General features: G+C 39.4%; 1 long non-coding RNA gene and 1 pseudogene across 3 annotated transcripts in view; both read right to left on the bottom strand.

Moving 5' to 3' along the window:
- The window catches only part of LOC132694047 (uncharacterized), a 166,148-nt gene that overhangs the window by 108,931 nt on the left and 36,082 nt on the right, over nt 1–21,135 (bottom strand). The gene's annotated exons all lie outside the window — the stretch shown is intronic.
- LOC132677109 (14-3-3 protein theta pseudogene) lies at nt 13,990–15,424 on the bottom strand (annotated as a pseudogene).

The raw sequence follows: 21,135 nt of genomic DNA, 5'->3' as shown, positions 1-21,135 counted from the left end.
TTTAGAAAACTGTAAAGCACTATATAATAAAAAGAGTCAAAAATCCTTTTTTATAGTTTTCTCTTATTATAAATCTTATTTTAATGCATCTAATTATATGAAATATTTTATAGAATAGAAATATGATCAAAGCAGGAAAGTATTCTGAATGAATACTTTCTTAAATTTTTATAGTCACTTATTTAGCAATTTAATTTTTTTCTGAGATTTAATGTTTATGTATTTTTGAGACAGAGAGAGACAGAGCATGAATGGGGGAGGGTCAGAGAGAGAGGGAGACACAATCTGAAGTAGGCTCCAGGCTCCCAACTGTCAGCACAGAGTCCGATGTGGGGCTCAAACTCATGGACCGTGAGATCATGACCTGAGCCAAAATCGGATGCTTAACCAACTGAGCCACCCAGGCTCCCCTTTTTCTGAGATTTAAAATTAAACTCATTAGAATAAAATTTCTACAGTGTCCTTTTCTCCACTAAAAATAAAAGAAACGTTTTGCCATCACTAGTCTTCTAGCTGTCTAGTATGGTATAGTATAAAAAGTGTGGGTTTTGAGAACAGAAGACCAATACAGGTCCCATGTGAGCTGTGTGACCTTTCCCAAGTCATTTAAATGTTCTGAGCTTCTGGTTTTATCACAGGAATGATAGTAGCTGTACAGCCCACCTCCCTAGGTAGGCCCTAGAGGGAACCTAATGAAATACAAATTTTCATAGTTGCATAGGTTGAAGATAGCATCAGATATATATTTAGACCATGAATCAGTGAATTTTTTTTCATAAAGACTGAACAGTAAATATTTTAGGCTTGGCAGGCCATAAGCCTCTGCCAAACTACCCAATTCTCCCATCATTGCACAAATGCAACCATAGACAGTATATAAACAAATTGACATGGCTGTATTCTTTTTTTTAATAAAAGTTTTATTTGTTTATTTATTGAGCAAGAAAGAGTGGGGGAAAGGCAGAGACAGAGACAGAGAGAAAATCCCAAACAGGCTCTGTGCTGTGAGCACAGAGCCCAATGTGGGGCTCGAACTCACGAACTGTGAGATTGTACCCAAGCCAAAACAAAGAGTCAGACCCTCAACTGACTGAGCCACCCAGGTGCCCTGGAAAGGCTGTGTTCTAATAAGACTTTTGTGGTAGGGTCCCCTCCTAAGGGGAAAAAAAAACAAAACAAACCTCAAGGCAACCTGGCTATACACGTATGTGACAACATCCCTCATGACCTTGTAACATGAGACCATTTAATCAGACTACATGTCTGTGTGCTACCATATATGAGAGACAAAGAAGTAGGAAAAAAAAAAAAAAAACTAAGCCACATGGCGTTCGGGGCTCAGTTCTTCGGGTACTAACCAAACTGAGCCGTGCCAGCAGGAATAAAGTTGCTTCCTGGAAAGAAAAGGCTCGGTGTCACAACTCTCTGTGCGAGAATCCTGCTACCCTTTGTGGACACTGAAGTTTGGTTTTCATATAAATTTCACATGACATGAAATATTCTCCTTTCAATATTTTTCAAACCATTTAATTTACCATTCTTGGCACAGAAGCAGGCAGTGGACTGAAACTGGCCTATTAGCCATACTTTACTTACCATGCCTAGCACATAGCAGATGACAGTAGCTAATATTAGACATATAACATTGATTTATAAAATGTAAACATTAGGTATAATCTATTGGCAACTTTCCTGTTCTTCATCATGACCTGAAGACTATCAGCCATTGTCCCATTATCACAGCTGTACTCTCCCAATAGATATAATTCATCTGGAACTGTGGGCTTGGCACCCTCTAAAGCATTGATTTAGACTCTTACTAAATCTTTCATATATATCAAATTTTAATTTTCTCATTTTCAATTAAATGTTAAAAATCTTTTTTTAAGTAAAGTAATTCTTATTCTAAAACTTTCAAAACACAGAGAAAGGTAAAAATAATGAGAATCTCTCATAATGATAGCATTCATATCAGTTCCTGCTTATGTTTTCTACCTTCCCCTTTGAAGACTATTCTCTTTACTGAAAAAACAAAAAAGAAGTAAAGCAACAGTTAAGTGGTTACACTTTCTCTGCCATCTGTCAGTATTACATCATTTTCTACCTCCAAACATAGCTTTGTTTTGTTTTAACTGAATTGTATTTGTTATCCTCAACTTCAGCTGGTTCTGCACTTTATCCTTCCTGAGTTTTTCTTCCATGTGTGTCCTTGGCTGTGAACACCTCTTTCTATCATCAGCATTTATCTTAGCAGAGCCCCATTCTTTTCAGCCACATGTTGTTTCTTTGGTATTTTCTTATCAGCTTTATATGTGATTGTAATTTCTTACAACCCATGCTTCCCTATGGAAGGGATAAACCTAAGGATAAAATGGAACCATAGAACACTAATAAATAATATTTTTTTCTGATTTTCATCCCAACCCTCTATTGTGGGACTTGTAGCTAAACTTTTTTTATTTTTTATTTTTTTAATGTTTATTTATTTTTGAGAGAGAGAGAGAGAGAGAGACAGAGACAGAGTGTGACCAGGGGAGGGGTAGAGATAGAGAGAGAGAAACACAGAATCCGAAGCAGGCTCCAGGCTCTGAGCACAAACCACGAGATGATGACCTGAGCCAAAGTCAGACTTTTAACCAACTGAGCCACCCTGGCGCCCCCTGTCGCTGCTCTTAAAGTCTCGTCCAGTTGTCTCTAGGAAGCTCATAGGAGGTGTGAGGAAGCTCATGTGCTCATAAACAAGTCATGTCAGCTATCACCTCTGTCTGCCATGATTCTCTCCTACTCAGGCCCTCTTTGATGACATCTGCTGTCCAAACCTTTGCTTCCCATGAAGTTAGTTGATAGTGCCTGGCCATTGCCTCTACTGCAGGTGATATCCATACCAAGGGTGTTTTCTCCTATAGCTACAAACTATTAAAATCTCTCCCACTCTTGAAACTGGTTCTCACTGCTGCAGGGTAATGAGGGCTGGCCTTTACTGCTGCTACCACCATCCCGGCTGGTCACCATTGTAGACTCATTAAATGTTAGAGTTGGAGGAGGCAATTTTTAGAGTCTTTAATGCGCTGAAGCCTGCTGCACCAAAGTAGGATCACAGCTCTTCCCCTCTGTGTGTTAGCATTAACAGATGAGTAACAAGATAGGATTGTCTTGTTATCCTAGTATCTTACACAGTTCGTTGAAACAGAGATTTCATTTCTTGTATTTCCCCCTCCTTAGGACTCTAACATGGGTTTACAGACTCTGGGTCAGAGGCTAGACCTGAGACATAGACACCGTGCTCTACTAATTGCCCCTCTTGTGTGGCCAGTTATTGGTCCAAACCTAAGAGCACTACTTTCTCTTCCTTTAGAATGAATTCTTTCCCAGGAAACTCCATTTCCTATCATGCGAATAATGGAGGACTCATGCCCTGACACTATACATGCAGGCATGTCTGAATGCCAGTGGTGATTAAAATTTAGGTTCAAGCCAGAATCTTCCACTGCATCCAAACAATTCTACCCCTTAGTCTCTCTCATTTTTCTTAATCTATTGTCCATTTTTAATGATGCTGGCCATAAAACCAGAGTTGTCTTTACTCTGAGCTTTTAGAAATCTGTTTTTCTAAAATCTTCCATATGTTTTTATAGTGGACATCTGTTGTTTTGCATGTCTCCTCAAGAACACTGCTCCATCAATCCTGCCTTTACTCTCCTATTATCATCAGTTTCCTCTCTCCACTAGATCATTCTACCAACATATAAAATTTTCCCATTAAAAAAATCTTCTCTTGACATCCCTCTTCTAGCTACAGCTCCATTTCTCTGTTCTGTTTTATTGCAAAACACAGATATAAACTGTATTGTTTTTTTTAAATTTCTTTTTAATGTTTATTTTTGAAAGAGAGAGACAGTGTGAGCAGGAGAAAGGCAGAGACAGAGGGAGACACAGAATCTGAAGCAGGCTCCAGGCTCTGAGCTGTGAGCACAGAGCCCAAAGCAGGGCTTGAGCCCACAAACTGTGAGATCATGACCTGAGCCAAAGTTGGGGGCTTAACCAACTGCGCCACCCAGGTGCCCCTGTACTGTTGTTTTTGATATTTGTAGCCTCCAAATTCTCTTCTCATGAAGATATCTCTCTTGAACAGACTCTATAGGGTTTTTTCACCTTCAGACATTTAAACTGCTCATGACAAAGCCTCCAAGTAGTTAAATCCAAAGGTCAGTCCTTATTTTCACTTGATCTCTCTCTTTTTAAAAAAAAATTTTTTAATGTTTATTTATTTTTGAGAGAGAGAGAGAGACAGAGTGTGAGCAGGGGAGGGGCAGAAAGAGAGGGAGACACAGAATCTGAAGCAGGCTCCAGGCTCTGAGCTGTCAGCATAGAACCCAACGTGGGGCTCAAACTCCCCAACCATGAGATCATGACCTGAGCTGAAGTCGGACGCTTAACTGACTGAGCCACCCAGGTGTCCCTCACCTGACCTCTCTTTATTTGACACAGTGATCTCTCCCTCTTTGAAGTATTTTATTCTCTTTCCTTCCAGGATACCACATTCTCTTCGATTGCCTCTTATCTCATTGGCTGCTGCTTCTCATCCTCCAGTCTTCTTTAGGGATCCCTTATCATCATCCTGACATCTAAACATTGAAGTACTTCATCCTTGGGAGTTCTTTTCTTCTATACTCTCTCTTTCCTTCAGTGATCTCATTCAGTCTCATGTCATTAAATATCATATATATACTGATAAACTCCACAGCCAAGAACTCTTACCTGAATCCTAGACTCATATGTTCCGCTGCCATCAACATCTCCACTTTGAATCATAACAAGTATCTCAAATTTAATAAGGATGCAGTGGAACTCCAGTTCTTCCACAAACCTGTTCCTCTCACAATTTTCTCCATCTTAGTTAACTCCAGCCTTCCTGATCACTCTTACCAAAAACCTCAGAGTTATCCTTGATACTTTATTATACTTCTCCAGCCCTCCCCCCAATTCATTACCTTGAAAATATATCCAGAATCCGACCACATTTTTTTTAAAGTAGGCTCCATGCCCAGTATGGAAACCAGCATGGGGCTTGAACTCACAACCCTGAGATCAAGACCTGAGCTGAGATCAAGAGTTGGTCGCTTAACTGACTGAACCACCCAAGCACCCCCAGAATCTGACCACTTTTAACCCAGTCCACTGTTATCATTTTGGTCTAAACTATTAATATTTCTAATCTGGATTATTGCACTGATCTCTTACCTAATCTCCTGCTTCTTCCCTTTGGTCTACGTTTTTCAATGTCAGCTAGATGATATCACTACTCTGTTCAAACTCTCCAGTGGCTTCTCAATTCATTAAAATCAAAGTCAATAGCCTTCAAGACATTTTATAACCTTTGATCTCCTCTCCTACTCTTCCCTGGCCCACTTGAGCAAGATAAAAACCCACATATGCACCGCTGTTCCTTCCCCCCTTTTACCCAGATATCTACAGATCTCATTCTCTTATCTGCTTTGGCTCAAATGTCCCCTTCTCAATAAGGGCTTTTCTGATAACCCTACATAAAACTGCAGCAATTCCTATTCCTCTTCCCTGATATTTTCCTACAGTACATATCTCCACCTGAAATATTACATATTTTATTAATGTAGCTGTTTATTGTCTCTCTCATCCCAACTAGAATGCAAAGTCCAATGAAGCAAGGATTTTTGTTTTTATTATTCATTGTTATGTATCTGGAATCTAAACTAAGCCTACATATAGTAGGCGCTCAGTAAATATTTGTTGAAGCAATGAATCCCCAGCACCTGTAATTCTTGTAGTAGAACCTTAATTTTCCTTTATGGAACGATTCCTTTTCAGTCCATTAGTACTGACTTCAGCTCCTCAGCTTCAGACCTAGTATGTGCCTAGTATATTCCTACCCCCACCCCTCACACAGGTCACATAATTGGTTTAGAGATGGGCCCATAACACAAACCTGTCAAATGACTCTCCAATCCCAGAAATCTGTGGAAGACGTTGGGAAAGAGATATCTCTAATGAGCTTGTTAACCTTGAAGGACAGAAGCTCAGAGCTATTGGAGGCCATCTTGCCACTATGAATGGTGACCCTGTCTTAAGAATGAAGACAGTACACAGAAAAGCAAATAATAACAAAAGAAAAATACTGTTTCTTGATGACTTATTTTGAAAACCTTGATCCGACTGTGCCTGAGTCCATTTGAATTAGATTTCTGCCACTTACAACTAAAGAATACTAACAAATTCATACTCTCCCAGTGTCCAACTCTAATGTGACACTGCCTCTCTTTCTTAATCTTCTTGTAGCTTCTGTATACTTCACTGACTGGTTTTTATTTATTAGTAAAAGTCAATTCCCTAATTGCTTCCTTAGTCTTCTGAGTAATAAAATTATCAGGTAGGAAAGTAAAGAATTTTTTTTCTAATTCTTTGCCTTTAGTAGAAGGGAACATTCGATACACATTGGAAGAGTTGCCATTTCTCCTCTGAATTGCCTCTGTGTCAGTTTTGTAACTGGAATTGGAAAGCAGCTTCTAGAACATCTGTCTGATTAGGTGACAAGCAGCATAATCCTACAATAATATCACTTGCATTTTCCCCTTTTTATATTCAATCAAATTCCTTTCATTATCTCTATCCTGGCACTTTTAGATCTCCTTATAAGTGAACATTATTTTTGAAGTCAGGAAACATTTATTGAATCCAAACTTCATACCTCATATTTTTCTAGATGCTAGGAATATAAAGATGAAATTTTGTTTTGTTAAATAGCATTATCTTAACACATAGTAGGTGTTTGACAAACATTTGTTGAGTAAGTAAGTAAGTGGATACACTGATATGCAGAGCTACTTGAATATTCACTGGATCTATTTCCTCTGAACAAGATTTGCCTTTCTGTTGACATATTTTAGTCCATTCCAACAATTCTTGGCAGTGAGATAACAATAATTTTGATTTACAAACTACTAACTGACAATATACACAGTGTTTTATTTATATTACCACTATTCCAGTCAGTAATCTTTGGGTGAATAGGAACAAAAACTTATTCAAGTTAACTTTAATGAAAAGGCTTTATAGTATATTGCAAAGACGTGTTGTCAAAGCAATCTAAGAACACTCATAAAGAATTGCTGTAATAGTGCCAGAGAGGAGTTCTGGATTCACTGCATTTTTGGAGACCTCCAACAGCAGAAATTCATAAATGTGATCCTTATGTATTATTGTTAATTGCCATGACTCAGTGGTTTTCTACATGCCTGCCTCCTTGTCTTGTACTCTGGTCAACTGCCACTCCTGATTCAAGCAGCTCATGGCCAGAGTTACAAAAACATGACATTAAATGGCAGTCGGCATTCAGTGTGGGAATGACTATTGACAGTGGTGGAGATGGTGGTGAATTTAGGGGAATTTAAGCCTTATTTAAAATGGACTGCCAATTGTTGCCATGTGGGAATATGGATCTATTGTTGCCACAATGTCTGACTTTTTACAAGGAGCTGGAAATCCTGAGCAAAATTTCTTAATTTTTGAAGGACGGCAACTAAGTTTTAAAAAAAAGAAAAAAGCAAAGAAGAAAACCCTGAATGGGCAAATTCTCTGTCTCCCTCTCTCTCTGCCCTCCACTATCAAAAATAAATGAACATTTTTTTAAATCTTAAAAAAAAAGTAAAAGAAGAAGAAAACCCTACATGGACAAATCCTATGCAAAAATGGTTAATTTAGCAGGTCTACCTGCTTATTCTTAGAAAGGTCTACTTATAATTGACCCTTGGCTAGCATTTGGGAACCTGAACTTTGGGAGGGTTCCCACCATTCCTAAAACTGATAAGAGTGACTCACTGTGCCTGAACTGTTTGTACAAACAATATAGTTTATGCCAAGCAATTGCTTTCTTTCTGGGAGTCTGGAATTTTGGTACATGCCTGGCAGAAGCTGCCTACATGATCAGTCCCCAATAAAATTCTGGGTGCTGAGCCTCTAACGAGCTTCTTGGCTGGCGGCATTCTATGTGTGTTGTCATAACTTATTGCTGGGGGCAACTAGGCACATCATGTGTGACTCTATGGGAAAGGACCCTTGAAAGCTTATGCCTGGTTTACCCTGGACTTTTCCCACCTGCTTTTTTTTCCTTCACTGATTTGGCTGCATATCCTTTGCCATGATAAATCATAGCCTTGAGTATGACTATATGCTTAGTCCTGTACGTCCTCCTGGTGAATCATCAAACCTGGGGGTGGTCTTGAGGACTACTGACACAAACCCAAACAAAACTTATCTTTGAGCCATGTCCAGTCCACAGGATATTACTTTTTAACTTCTAATCTAAGAATTGGTCATGGGCAGAACAAGCACCGCTCCAAAATGGAGCATTTTTCCATGCCTTATTTCATTTAATCCTCACAACCCTGCAAAATAAACATTTTTATAATCCCATTTTACACATGAGGAAACTGAGACTCAGAGAGCTTAAGCTTGCATTAAGTCAAATAATCTATAAATAAAAGCATAAGAACTCAAACAGAATTAAATCCCATTTTATTTCCATATTGCCTCTTTGAAATTATATTTCCCTCCTCATGTTAAAATTCCAGAATCACTTTATTTTTCATTTCTTATGCATAGCATTTATATCTCTGGAGCTAAAGGGTTCTTATCACTTTTCTTTCTTGAAATATCTGCCTTTCTCTTATTCCATTCCAATCTTCCCTTCTTGTCAGCCATGAATGAAGCTTTCCGAGCCTGTATGGAAAGTGGAAATAGGCATGGACAAGAGAAGGGAAGGATAACCCAGCAGTTTGGCCCACCTTTGCTGGCCTGTCAGGAATCTCAATAACAGGGTCTGAAGTGGTGTGGAGAATGCAGGACTAATTTGGGTCCACATCCAAGAGAGGATATGATGATTATTACTGACTCCTAGACTACAGAAGTTTTTGTCAGCAGGACAATGATAGTTGTTCCAGAGGGATCCATGGTGTTTGAAGCAACTCTCACTCAGCATCTAAGGGACAGTGGAATACTTGGGGTATCAGGTTAAGAGGGTAAGAAATGAACAGGCAGGTTGTCAGGGCCCTGGCTGAGGTCCAGGAAAAATTCCAATCTCAGGAAAAATCGACATGAAAAACAGGAATCTGGGTAGAAGCCCCATTCTGGTTTTTTTTTAATTTTTTTTTTTAACGTTTTATTTATTTTTTGAGACAGGGAGAGACAGAGCATGACCAAGGGAGGGTCAGAGAGAGGGAGACACAGAATCTGAAACAGGCTCCAGGCTCTGAGCTGTCAGCACAGAGCCCGATGCAGAGCTCGAACTCACAGACCGCGAGATCATGACCTGAGCCAAAGTGGGACGCCCAACCGACTGAGCCACCCAGGTGCCCCTAGAAGCCCCATATTAAGACCTGAACTCCTGGAGTCAAAATTTAGGAAGGGAAAATGCAGATTGATGGCTAAGTAAGTACTCTAGAGTCCTCATCTAGTCCACTGACTATCAAGCTTAGAACAGCAAGATGAGTTTGAGCCTCTTTTCTGAGTAGCCTTCTAGGTAAAGATAGAACTAAGTTCATAAAGCTGATCAGACCTGCGTCTGGGCAAAAGTGTAGGGACTGGCACTTCTTACCTAAGGAATACACCAAAATAGGTTTCCCTAGCTTTGCAATATTGATACAACACCTCTCTTGAAAGATTCAATGAAAAATACATGAACTCTAAATGATAGAGAGATACCATTTCAATGGACTCTTGAAATTATATATTTTTTTAAAAAGATTTTATTTTGGGGTGAATCACTGGGTGATTCAGTTGGTTAAGAGTCCAACTTGAGCATAGGTCATGATCTCATGGTTTGTGGGTTTGAGCCCTATGTCGGGATCTGTGCTGACAGCTCAGAACCTGGAGCTTGCTTCAGATTCCGTGTCTCCCTCTTTCTCGGCCCCTCCCCTGCTTGCGCTCTCTCTTTCAAAAATAAAAAACATAAAAAATTTTTTTAAATGATTTTATTTTTATGTAATCTCTACACCCAACAGGGGCCTGGAACTCACAACTCTGAGATCAGTCACATGCTTTACCAACTAAGCCAGCTAGGGGCCCTGAGATTATATACTTTTTTTAAATAAAGTATCCTATTACCCATGTGAATGATTATTCCCTTACCAAATGTTCTATGGATATTTTAATGCTAGGCAGTCTCAGTTATAAATATCAGGCTTATGAGTATCCTGTGCATTTATGCATCCACTAATACCTGTTGATGTCACATGTGGTCACTATGTGCCTTATGGTCATTGTGCAGTCATACTGACTAACATTTGTTGCATATTTATTCTGTAATCTGCACTCTTTATTTATGTGCATTAACTCTTCATTGATCTCAATAACACTATGAGGTAGGTTACATCCATTTTAAAGGGAGAAAACTAAAACACAGAAAAGTTCAGTACTTTTTTGGGGCGCCTGGGTGGCTCAGTTGGTTAAGCGTCCGACTTCGGCTCAGGTCATGATCTCACGGTTCGTGGGTTCGAGCCCCGTGTCGGGCTCTGTGCTGACAGCTCAGAGCCTGGAGCCTGTTTCAGATTCTGTGTCTCCTTCTCTCTGTGACCCTCCCCCGTTCATGCTCTGTCTCTCTCTGTCTCAAAAATAAATAAACATTAAAAAAAAAAAATTTTTTTTAAGAAAAGTTCAGTACTTTTTGTTGTATGTGAAAATGTTCTTAGCTTCAAGCAATAAACAATTTAGAAAGAGAGATCAGTCATACCTAAATACAGACAACCAGTCACACTGCCTCCCCATATATTCACCCAAAAGCTGCCTTGATCCTAAATATTTCCATCCTCTGTTCTAGTTGGCATTCAAGCTACTCTAATGCCACCTGTTGGCCAGCATGGGAAACTATCTGACTCAGTACCTTTCCTATAATCCTATTCTGGTGGGATTTTGTCCTATATCACCCCCATTTTTTTTTCTAGTTTTAAATATCCACTTTATTCCACACAATACTCAACACATACCATTTACATCTGAAGAAGAGATGGCTTATGATACACCTATGGTAAAACACTTACTCTAAGAAATTTAATCCACTGTGAAATACCAAATGGATGATTTCAGAAACATGAAAGAGTTTCTTTGCTATAGAAAATTCAAGTGAGGAATGGAGATGTGTAAAAAGGTTTCTTAAAGGAAAAAAAGGATGATACTCTGGACACATTTTGTTTTCTGTACCTCACATTCTTCTCCTGCATTGTCTAATGTCCATAATGTTAGGTTGTTACTAAGCTACTGCATGATAAGAGTACTGTCTTTGTATGAGTCTTGATTCAGTACATTAGGTTCTGTGATGGCTTCATCAAAAGTGGTTTTAGCTATGACACAAAAATAGACACATAGATTAATGGAGCAGAATAGAGAGCTCAGAAATAAACCCATGCATATATGGTCAATTAATCTACATCATGCAAAAGAATAAAATAGGACCAGTTACTTACACCATACACAAAAATGAACTTAAAATGGATTAAAGACCTAAATTTGAGACTTGAAACCATAAAGCTCCTCAAAGAAAACATAGGGCATAATTTATTTGATACTGGCCACAGAAATATTTTTCTATATGGGTCTCCTCTAGCAAGGGAAACAAAAGCAAAAATAAACTATTGGGATTACATAAAACTAAACAGCTTTTGCACAGCAAAGAAAACCATCAACAAAATGACAAGGTAACCTACTGAATGGGAGAAGATATTTGTAAATTATATATCCAAGAAAGGGTTCATATCCAAAAGATATGAAGAGCTTATATAACTGAATACCAAAAAGGAAAACAACAAATAATCTGACTAAAACAGGCAGAAGACTCATATAGACATTTTTCCAAAGAAGTCATAGAGATGGGCAACAGACACATAAAAAGATGCTCAACATCACTAATCATCAGAGAAATTCAAATCAAAACCATAATGTGATATCATTACCCTACATGTGTCAGAACGACCAGAATCAAAAAGACAAGAAACAAATGTTTGTGAAGATGTAGAGAAGAAAGAACCCTCACAAACTGTTCATAGGAATGCGAATTGGTACAGTAACTATGGAAAACAGTTTGGAGGTTCCTTTAAAAATTAAAAATAGGGGCACCTGGGTGGCTCAGTCGGTTAGGCGTCCAACTTCGACTCAGGTCATGATCTCGCGGTCCGTGAGTTCGAGCCCCGCGTCGGGCTCTGGGCTGATGGCTCGGAGCCTGGAGCCTGCTTCCGATTCTGTGTCTCCCTCTCTCTCTGCCCCTCCCCCATTCATGCTCTGTCTCTCTCGGTCTCAAAAATAAAAAAACGTTTAAAAAAATGTAAAAAAAATAAAAATTAAAAATAGAATTACCATGTGATCCAGAAATTCCGCTACTGGGTATTCAAAAGTCTATATGCACCCCTATGTTCTTTGCAGCATTATTTACAGTAGCCAAGATATGGAAGCAACACAAGTGTCCATCAATAGATGAATGGGTAGGGGTGCCTGGGTGGCTCAGTCAGTTAAGCATCCAGCTTTTGATTTCGGCACAGGTCATGATCTCACTGTTCATGGGATTGAGCCCTGTGCCGGGCTCTGTGCCATCAGCTTGGGATTCTCTCTCTCCCTCTCTCTCTCTGATCCTCCCCTGTTCACATTTTCTCTCTCTCAAAAGTAAATAAATAAACTTTAAAAAGTAGATGAATGGATAAAGAATGTGTGGGGTGAAATATTACTCAGCCAAAAAAAAAAAAAAAAGAATGAGATGAGATCTTGCCATTTGCAACAACATAGATGATGGACCTAGAGGGTATAATGCTAAGTGAAAGATAAGAGAAAGACAAATACCAAATAAAGAAAGAAAAAAAAAGACAAAGAAAACTCTTTTAAAAAATGCTTTTTTTTCCATTTTATTTTTTATTTAAATTCAAGTTAGTGGGGGTGCCTGGGTGGCTCAGTCAGTTAAGCACCAGGCTTCAGCTCAGGTCATGAGCTCACAGTTCCGTTGGTTCAAGCCCCGCGTGGGGCTCTATGATGACAGCTTAGAGCCTAGAGCCTACTTCAGATCCTCTGTCTCCCACTTGCACTCTCTCAAAAATAAATAAACATTAAAAAAATTAAATTCAAGTTAGTTAACATATAGTGTAGTATTGGTTTCAGGGGTAGTATTTAGTGATTCATCACCTACATACAACACCCAGTGCTCATCCCAACAAGTGCCCTCCTTAATGCCCATCACCCATTTGGCCCATCCCTCCACTCTCCTCTCCTCCAACAACTCTCAGTTGTTCTCAGTATTTAAGAGTTTCCTATGATTTGCCTCCCTGTTTTTATCTTATTTTTCCTTCCCTTCCCTATGTTCATGTTTCATTTCTTAAATTTCACATATGACATGAAATCATATGACATGTATCTTTCTCTGACTGACCTATCTTGCTTAGAATAATACACTCAAGTTCTATCCACGTTGTTGTAAATGGCAAGATTTCATTCTTTTTGATCACCAAATAATATTCCATTGTGTATATATACCACATCTTCTTTGTCCATTCATCAGTCAATGGACATTTGGGCTTCATTTTATTTATGTTAGAGAGAGAGAGAGAGAGTGGGGGGAAGAGGGAGGGAGGGAGGGAGGGAGAGAGAGAGAGAGAGAGAGAGAGAGAGAGAATCTTAAGAAGACTCCACACTTCATGCAGAGCCCAACATGGGGCTTAATCCAATGACCCTGGGATCCTGACCTGAGCCAAAATCAAGAGTCAGGACACTAAACCAACTGATCCACCCAGGTGCCCCCAAAAAGCTGACTCTTAAATACAAAGACCAATCTGGTGGTTGCCAGAGGGCAAGTGGGTGGGGAGAATGGGGGGTAGATAAGGAGGATTAAGAGTAACCTATGGTGATGAGCACTGAGTACTGTATAGAAATGCCAAATTATTATGTTATACACCTGAAACTAATATAACACTATATGTTAATAATACTTCAATAAAACAACAACAACGACAACAACAAAAGTGTTGCCAGTGTGCAGGCAAGTTCTGGCTTATTAAGTATCTCATAGTAAAGTACAGAAAAGTTGAGTCAGCCCAAGGTGGATGGGTGTGTGGGTTGCATCTCTTTATTGTTTATATCAATGCCTTTTGGGAAGCTTCTCCAGAATTATCTATAGTTTGTTTTCTGTCTTCACCATGTGCAACAAAGTTTTCTAGAAGTAAACTCCATTTTCAGATAAAAGACTTTTCTTTTTGGGTTAGTTGTATTGGCTGTTAACTGTTTATCCAACAACTGCAGGACAGTGGTGCAGATGGATCTCAGTTCAGACTTTACTTTCTCCCAGTAGTTCTTAATTAGTAGCAACTTCTTATCAGACATGTTGCTCTTCTGCTCTATGTTCAAGAAGATCCTCCAGGGGCACCTGAAGCCCCTGAAGATGTTCTTATAGGCCACCTAGAGCAGACTCCATAATGGCCTTCATGCAGGTGGGTATGTTGGAGCACTCAGCCTGCTTGGCCAGCTTCACCTTCTGGATCACTCTTTGTTCTCTTTGGTGTGCAGGCTGCATTCAGGGCTGGTGGGGCTCCAGGACGAGGACACAGAGGAGAGTGAGGGCAAGGCACTGAGGGAGTAAGCACTGACAAGATATGGAAGAGTCCTCCTCAAGAGCCTTCTCATCTCTGCAGCCACTTTGATCTACCTTTGGCTTTAGCAGAGGACCCTCCTGGAGGCAAGGGGCAGGCTGTGGCCTACACACCATTTTTAACTGGTCTTTCTTTTCAGTTCCAAATCTTGGCTTACTCACAGAAAAATTTCACTCCCACTTTTTTGCTCCATTTTCAAACTCAAAGAGTACTTCCCATGTGTCTACCACCTTGAGGATCATGCTCTTGACCTTCCTGCAGAAGAGTCCCAATACTGGGGGTAAAATCAATGATAACAGAAAACTTGACTCCAATGTGTTTAAAAGTTGTTCACATTCCCTCTCAGAATCATCATGAAGTCCTCAGTGACCACTTTCTCTTTCACTTAAATCCATATTTTGCTAAACACCAACATTCAAGATAAAGATTTCTCATCCATCTAGTCTTAGGATATTAGAGTTGGAGGGAGCCACAGAGACCATTTGGAACTTAACCCTTCTGTTTAAGGTTCTACTCTGTTTGCCACCTAAAATCCATTTCATAGGGAGCCTTTTATTTATTGTATGACTGGGTCTCCTTCCTGATTCTACATTTTTCTCCACAGCCCCTGCTCTCATTCATAAAGGAAGGCCTATGCTGGTAGCTAGGATGGGCTCCTTCAATTATTAGGCATGCCATGCCTCTGGCAGGTCTCACTTCTTTGTTGTTGTGCTATTGGTTTATTTACATTACATTCTATTATGTCAATGACATTTAAATCCTGGAAGTTTGTATTTATAAACAGAAGCCAGTACATTCCTGGAAAAATACTATATATATATATATATATATATATATATATATATATGTATGTACATACACATATATATACACACATACATAGTCTGTACGTATATATATATGTGTATACATATATATACATATATATGTATACACATATATATAACAAAAACAAGATACAATTAACAGTTAATATGATAGTTGGGTAGCTTAATGAACATCTTGCTTCTCTGAGGTCTCATCTGGGATTTTAGAGTGAAGTATATCCAGAGGCTGCCAGTGGCAATTTATGAAAGAGCCGTAGAGTTCTACACGCTTCACCATAAACTCTTTAATTCCTCAATATTCAAATGAAGATTTGGATCTTCTAGTAGCTTTTCATCTTAGTTTGCAGCCAAGATCTGTGGTTTCCTCGGGTGTAACTGAAGATTTAGCTGGGTGTCTTGAGTAATAAGGTGGTATCCAGCTCCATCTACTACAGCCACAGCTGTAGCCGGAAAAAGAAAAATAGCTACGCTGTTGCTCAAATCATTTGCCAAAGAGGCAATCCTGTCAGGGCTAGAACTTGGCTTCACTCTTTGCTAATACCAGTTATAATTATTTTCTTGACCGACGCCAAAACCTGCACAACTCTCCTGTCCTTCCATTAGACAGGAGTTAACCATGAGATGGATTAACTGCTAGGCTTCCACGGCCCCAATTCCCCACTCCTCTTGTTACACTAGAGACGCCAAGAGTGGCACAAAGGATGGCAAAGTTGTCAGCTGTTCTGAGCTTAGGGTTTCAGCATTATTTCCCACTACCGCTCTCTAAGTAGTTTCTAAGAAGAAAAAATAAGTATCTCCTTTATTGAAGGCTTTCTTCTCATATCCTATTGTTTTTGGCAATGGCAGAGCTGAAAGGGACCTAGGAATTGCTGGTCCCATAATTTCAGGGATGTCCTCTCCCCAATTTTTTAATATTGACCTTTGACAGTTCCTCAGTCTAATATAAAGTGCTTTGCAAAATCAGCTTTAGGGCTCCCCTTCTAACCACACTTCAGCCTCCCATCCATCCTAAATAGAACTTCTGGACATGCCATTGTCTCCTGGAGACCTTTATCAGGGAAATGACTCAAAGCAGAAGTTTGCTGTTTTTCCTGAAGGCCACATTCTATCCTTTGAAGCCCTCATTCTTCTAAACTGAATAGAATTAGAGGTACCTCAATCTTCTCTACATGGTTTGCATATGTGCAGGAGCAAGAGAACCCTGCACCATAGCCTGGCTTCTCAGCTAGCTCGTGGGTCATGTTCTTCAGAGTTTGTAGTATGTGGTTAGGGCATTTCTTAGTTTCAGCGTGGACAAAGTTCCCTTCTCTAATTGGCTTCTTTCAGTTCCTTTTAGTAAGTATGGAATGGGAAGGAATTTTTTTTTTAATGTACTTTTTCCACAGCCTTTCTTACCCTTTCATTTTACAAGTGAGGAAATTGAAGGCCAGAGAGATAAAATGATTTGGTCGGATTCACACAGACAGAGAAGAGCAGAACAAAGGACTGAACCCAGGGTACTTGCTTCATAGACAAACGCTTTATTTACCTGTTTGACTTTTAAAAAATGTTTTATGTATTTTGATAGAGAGTGTGCGTGCATGCATGTGTGAGTGGGGGAGGGGCAGAGAGAGAGACTCTTAAGCAGGCTTCACACTCAGTGAAGAGCCCGGCATGGGACCAGATCACAGGACCCTGGGATCATGACCTGAGCCAAAATCAAGAGTCAGGTGTTTAACCCACTGAACTATCCAGGTGCCCCTGACCCATTTTATTTAAAAATCAATATTGTAACTGTTTTTATTATGAAATATTGAATATTCAACTACATTATGGATTCAGTTAATGACATCACCTCAGAAATGAATCCTTATTTAAATCAACTTTTCCTATGGGAAACTACATTTTTAAATCCAAATATTCAATTTCCTTGGTGTCGCTCAATTCATGCCAGTAAAATACTGTAGACTGGTGGCTTAAACAACAGACATTTATTTCTCACAGTTCTGGAATCAGGGGATTCCAAGATCAAGGTTGGTACATTCCACGGTTTGTGGATGGTTCCTTCTTGCTGTGTCTTCATATGGGGGTTGGGGAGTTAGGGGAGAGAGAGAGGAGCACAAACACTAATCTCATCATGAGAACCCCACCCTCATGTGGTCTGTAAGTAGGCGTTTCTATTTCCTAAACTGTCCTTTCCTTGAGCTCTTATTTACAGTATGGGCCTGGGCTTGTCCTTCTCCTGTGTATACGGTTACCCTGTTTCATCTAAACTGTCAACTCCTTGAAAGTAATTATTACCGTATTATTGAGATTTTTTAGTAGTTCTGCAAAAACACATATGATCATTAAAATTAAACGAAGTGCAAAATTTGTTAGAGATCACATTTAAATAAAATGATTGAGGGGCGCCTGGGTGGCTCAGTCGGTTAATCGGCTGACTTCGGCTCAGGTCACGATCTCGCGGTCCATGAGTTCGAGCCCCATGTCAGGCTCTGGGCTGATGGCTCAGAGCCTGGAGCCTGCTTCTGATTCTGTGTCTCCCTCTCTCTCTGCCCCTCCCCCGTTCATGCTCTGTCTCTCTCTGTCTCAAAAATAAATAAAACGTTAAAAAAATTTTTAAAATAAATAAATAAATAAATAAAATGATTGAAATTTGAAGAGAAAGTCAATGTAAACAACAGAACTTTTTTTTCAGAGAGTAATTAACCTTTGTATGAAATGGAGGATTGGACTAAGTCACTTGTTGAGGTTCCTTTTGGACCTAGGATTCCATCATGACCTTATTAGCAATGGAGTGGCAGAGAGCAATGGGATAGCCGATCTGGGCAGGCTTGTGACTTGCTTATAGTCAAAAGGATATGGTGGAAGTGACACCATATGACTTCCAAGGCTAGGTCATTAAAGGTGATGCAGTTTCTGTCTTTTTGGCTGGAACACTCTGGTTTTATAGCCCTAAAGTGCCCCTAATACTGGTAAAGCTTGTCACTGTCTGATGTCACTAGCATGAGAGTCCCTGAGCCTGACTCACAGAAACCATAATAAAATGACTGTTGTTGTTTTACTCCACTAAGCTGGAGGTGGTTTATTACAAAGCACTGTGACGAGAGCAAGTAAGTTAATATTACTGGAAGAAATAAACAAGGACTGGGAATACCTGGGAGGGAAAGAAGTAAAAACGAGAGAAGTCTGCACTTCGGTAGTTTTTAAAGAGCTAATTACAGCACATGTCATATAGAGAATGGATTTGTTTGTGTATGTGGCAGGGGTGGGGGGTGGTGAGTGTACACAAGCACTCATGGATATGTGCCCAGTCGGGGAGGAGGGTACCAATCTGCACGCTCTACTTTGGGAACTTAAACAAAAAAAAGATTATCTAAGAATTCTATTTTCATATGGACCCGAAAGTCTACGTGAAGAAAGTATGAAGATTTGGAATTGATATCATAGTATTTTCCACAATTAATACTTACTACAAGACAGTCTTATTACAAGACAGTGATGAGACAAAAATTATACCCACCCTGACTTTGGTCTTTTTAAAACTGGCCTTTTAAATTACCCCGCCTACTCTCAAGAGGATCCCTGAGGTGTGGAGAATAACTGCACTGGAACCTCTCTCCTAGCCTCAGTCCTCTGTCTCATGCCCATCCCATGTCCATTCTTTAGTAGAGGTACTGCAGTGACTAAGATTCCAGGCTCTAGAAAGACTGCCTGGTTTTGAATTATGGCTTCTCCATCCACTAGTTAGGTGGCTTTAAAATTCCAACAATTGGGATATTCCTTTTAAAGAAAGAAAAAATCAAGGGAATTGCCCAGAGCCTACCCGCCCCAGAGAAAGAGGGACCTGTTAAGAATAAGCTTCAATGAGTAAGAGACTTAAAAAATATAAACATACAGGATGTTATAAGCTGCCATAAAATGAACTTCATTCTGAATCTAAAAGTTAACCTAGAAAAATAATGAAGGAAAGAAATCTCACTTTGTAAGAAATCAAGAAAAGTAAGAGAGTTCTCTATATTGACTGGAAGAAAATGAAGAAATTAGATTCTGAATCAGATTACCTTTTTGTATATAATATGTGTACCAAGATTTCCTCAAATATAGTACAAAAGTTTTGTGCTTTAATTGCACGGCTAAGATAAAACAGGCAGATGACCCAGTATGGACCAAGAGTAATAAAGGAGAAGACAAAATCTATTCTTTGGGTAGATATGGCAAAAATAAAAACAACACCTGCATTTGAGAAACTGTAGGCAACCTCCATTTAAGGGATACCTTTGACTGGTTTCACCAAAGATACAAGGCCTCAATTCACCAGCAACGTAGCTCCCTTCCTTCCTTTGTGTTACTCAGGCCTAGGCTATGTACAAAACAAACAATTCTGGAACCAAGCAGATCTCTAAAATCCAGGAGACACCATTCAAGCACACGAGATAAGATAAATATTTGGCTTTGTACACAAAAGCCAGTTTGCTTTCCTGATAAAATGATTTTGCAGAGTTTTATGCTTTTCTAAGAGACTACGAAAATCAAATTATTTTTTCTTCAAGTAGCACTCATACTCAGCCTCCTAAGACCCTGATAAGCAGCTAGTTTATAATACAGATATGAAAACCCCTGTCTTTTAATATTCTTTGGGAAATAATAGGAAATAAAGATCCATGGCATTAAAATACTTTCCCCAGTACTAGGGATGGAAAGTATGAAAATTTATTTCATTTCATTTATTTAATGAAAATAAACTGAGTGATAACAATTAAGGTGATAACAATTAAGGTAAGTTTGAAATGGGGAGTAGTTGCAACCTTGACTGGTCCCAGTTAATGAGACAAAGCTCTCACCTATTTGAATAAGGAAACCAAGAGTCAAAGATGTGTTATTCATTTGTGCATAGGGGAAAAAGACATGCTAAAACTCTTCTTAACAAAGAACCTCATAAATATTTAATTACCTTTTAAAAAGTAGAGAGGTCACTAACATTTTTTTTAATGTTTATTCATTTTTGAGAGATAGAGAGACAGAGCACAGGTGGGGGAAGGGCAGAGAGAGAGGGAGACACAGAATCAGAAGCAGGTTCCAGGCTCTGAGCTGTCAGCACAGAGCCAGATGTGGGGCTCAAACTCATGAACTGTGAGATCATGACCTGAGCCGAAGTTGGATGCTTAACTGACTGAGCCACCCAGGCGCCCCCAGAGATGTCATTTTTAAAATAATTACTGGGGAAGCAAATTATTAAGATAACCAGTTAGACCTGCAGACTGTTGCAGGTTGTAGAGAACTTTTCAACCTCTCAGGTCTGGCTGCCTTTAAAAGACTCCTTTGTATAAATACCTTTCAAAGAGAGTTTTATAACAACAGAAAACAGTTAGGTATTATGTTTTTATGAGTGTCCCCAAACTGAACAGGAAAATTAGACTGATACTTTTCTGAACATTCTAGATTCAACCTTTTATCAGAAATACCTTTATACTGCTGAACAATGTCTGCTTCTCTATAATAAAAGAAAGAACACTTCTCCCCTTCTTTGTTTTTCTGAAAAATTCCAGGGATACTTAGCAGGAAAAGGGAAAAACTTTAAGTTTGTTAGAACTTCTGGCGGCAACTGATAGAGACCCAGCTGAGCTACATAGAAAGGGAAAATGGCAGAGATGCAGGACCAGGGCCCCAAGCACCAATGGGAA

This window comes from Panthera onca, chromosome B4 (genome assembly GCF_046562875.1).
Source record: "Panthera onca isolate mPanOnc1 chromosome B4, mPanOnc1 haplotype 2, whole genome shotgun sequence".
Taxonomy (NCBI): Eukaryota; Metazoa; Chordata; class Mammalia; order Carnivora; family Felidae; genus Panthera; species Panthera onca.
Note: the sequence above shows the minus strand (reverse complement) of the source record. Positions and strands in the feature narration are given on the sequence as shown.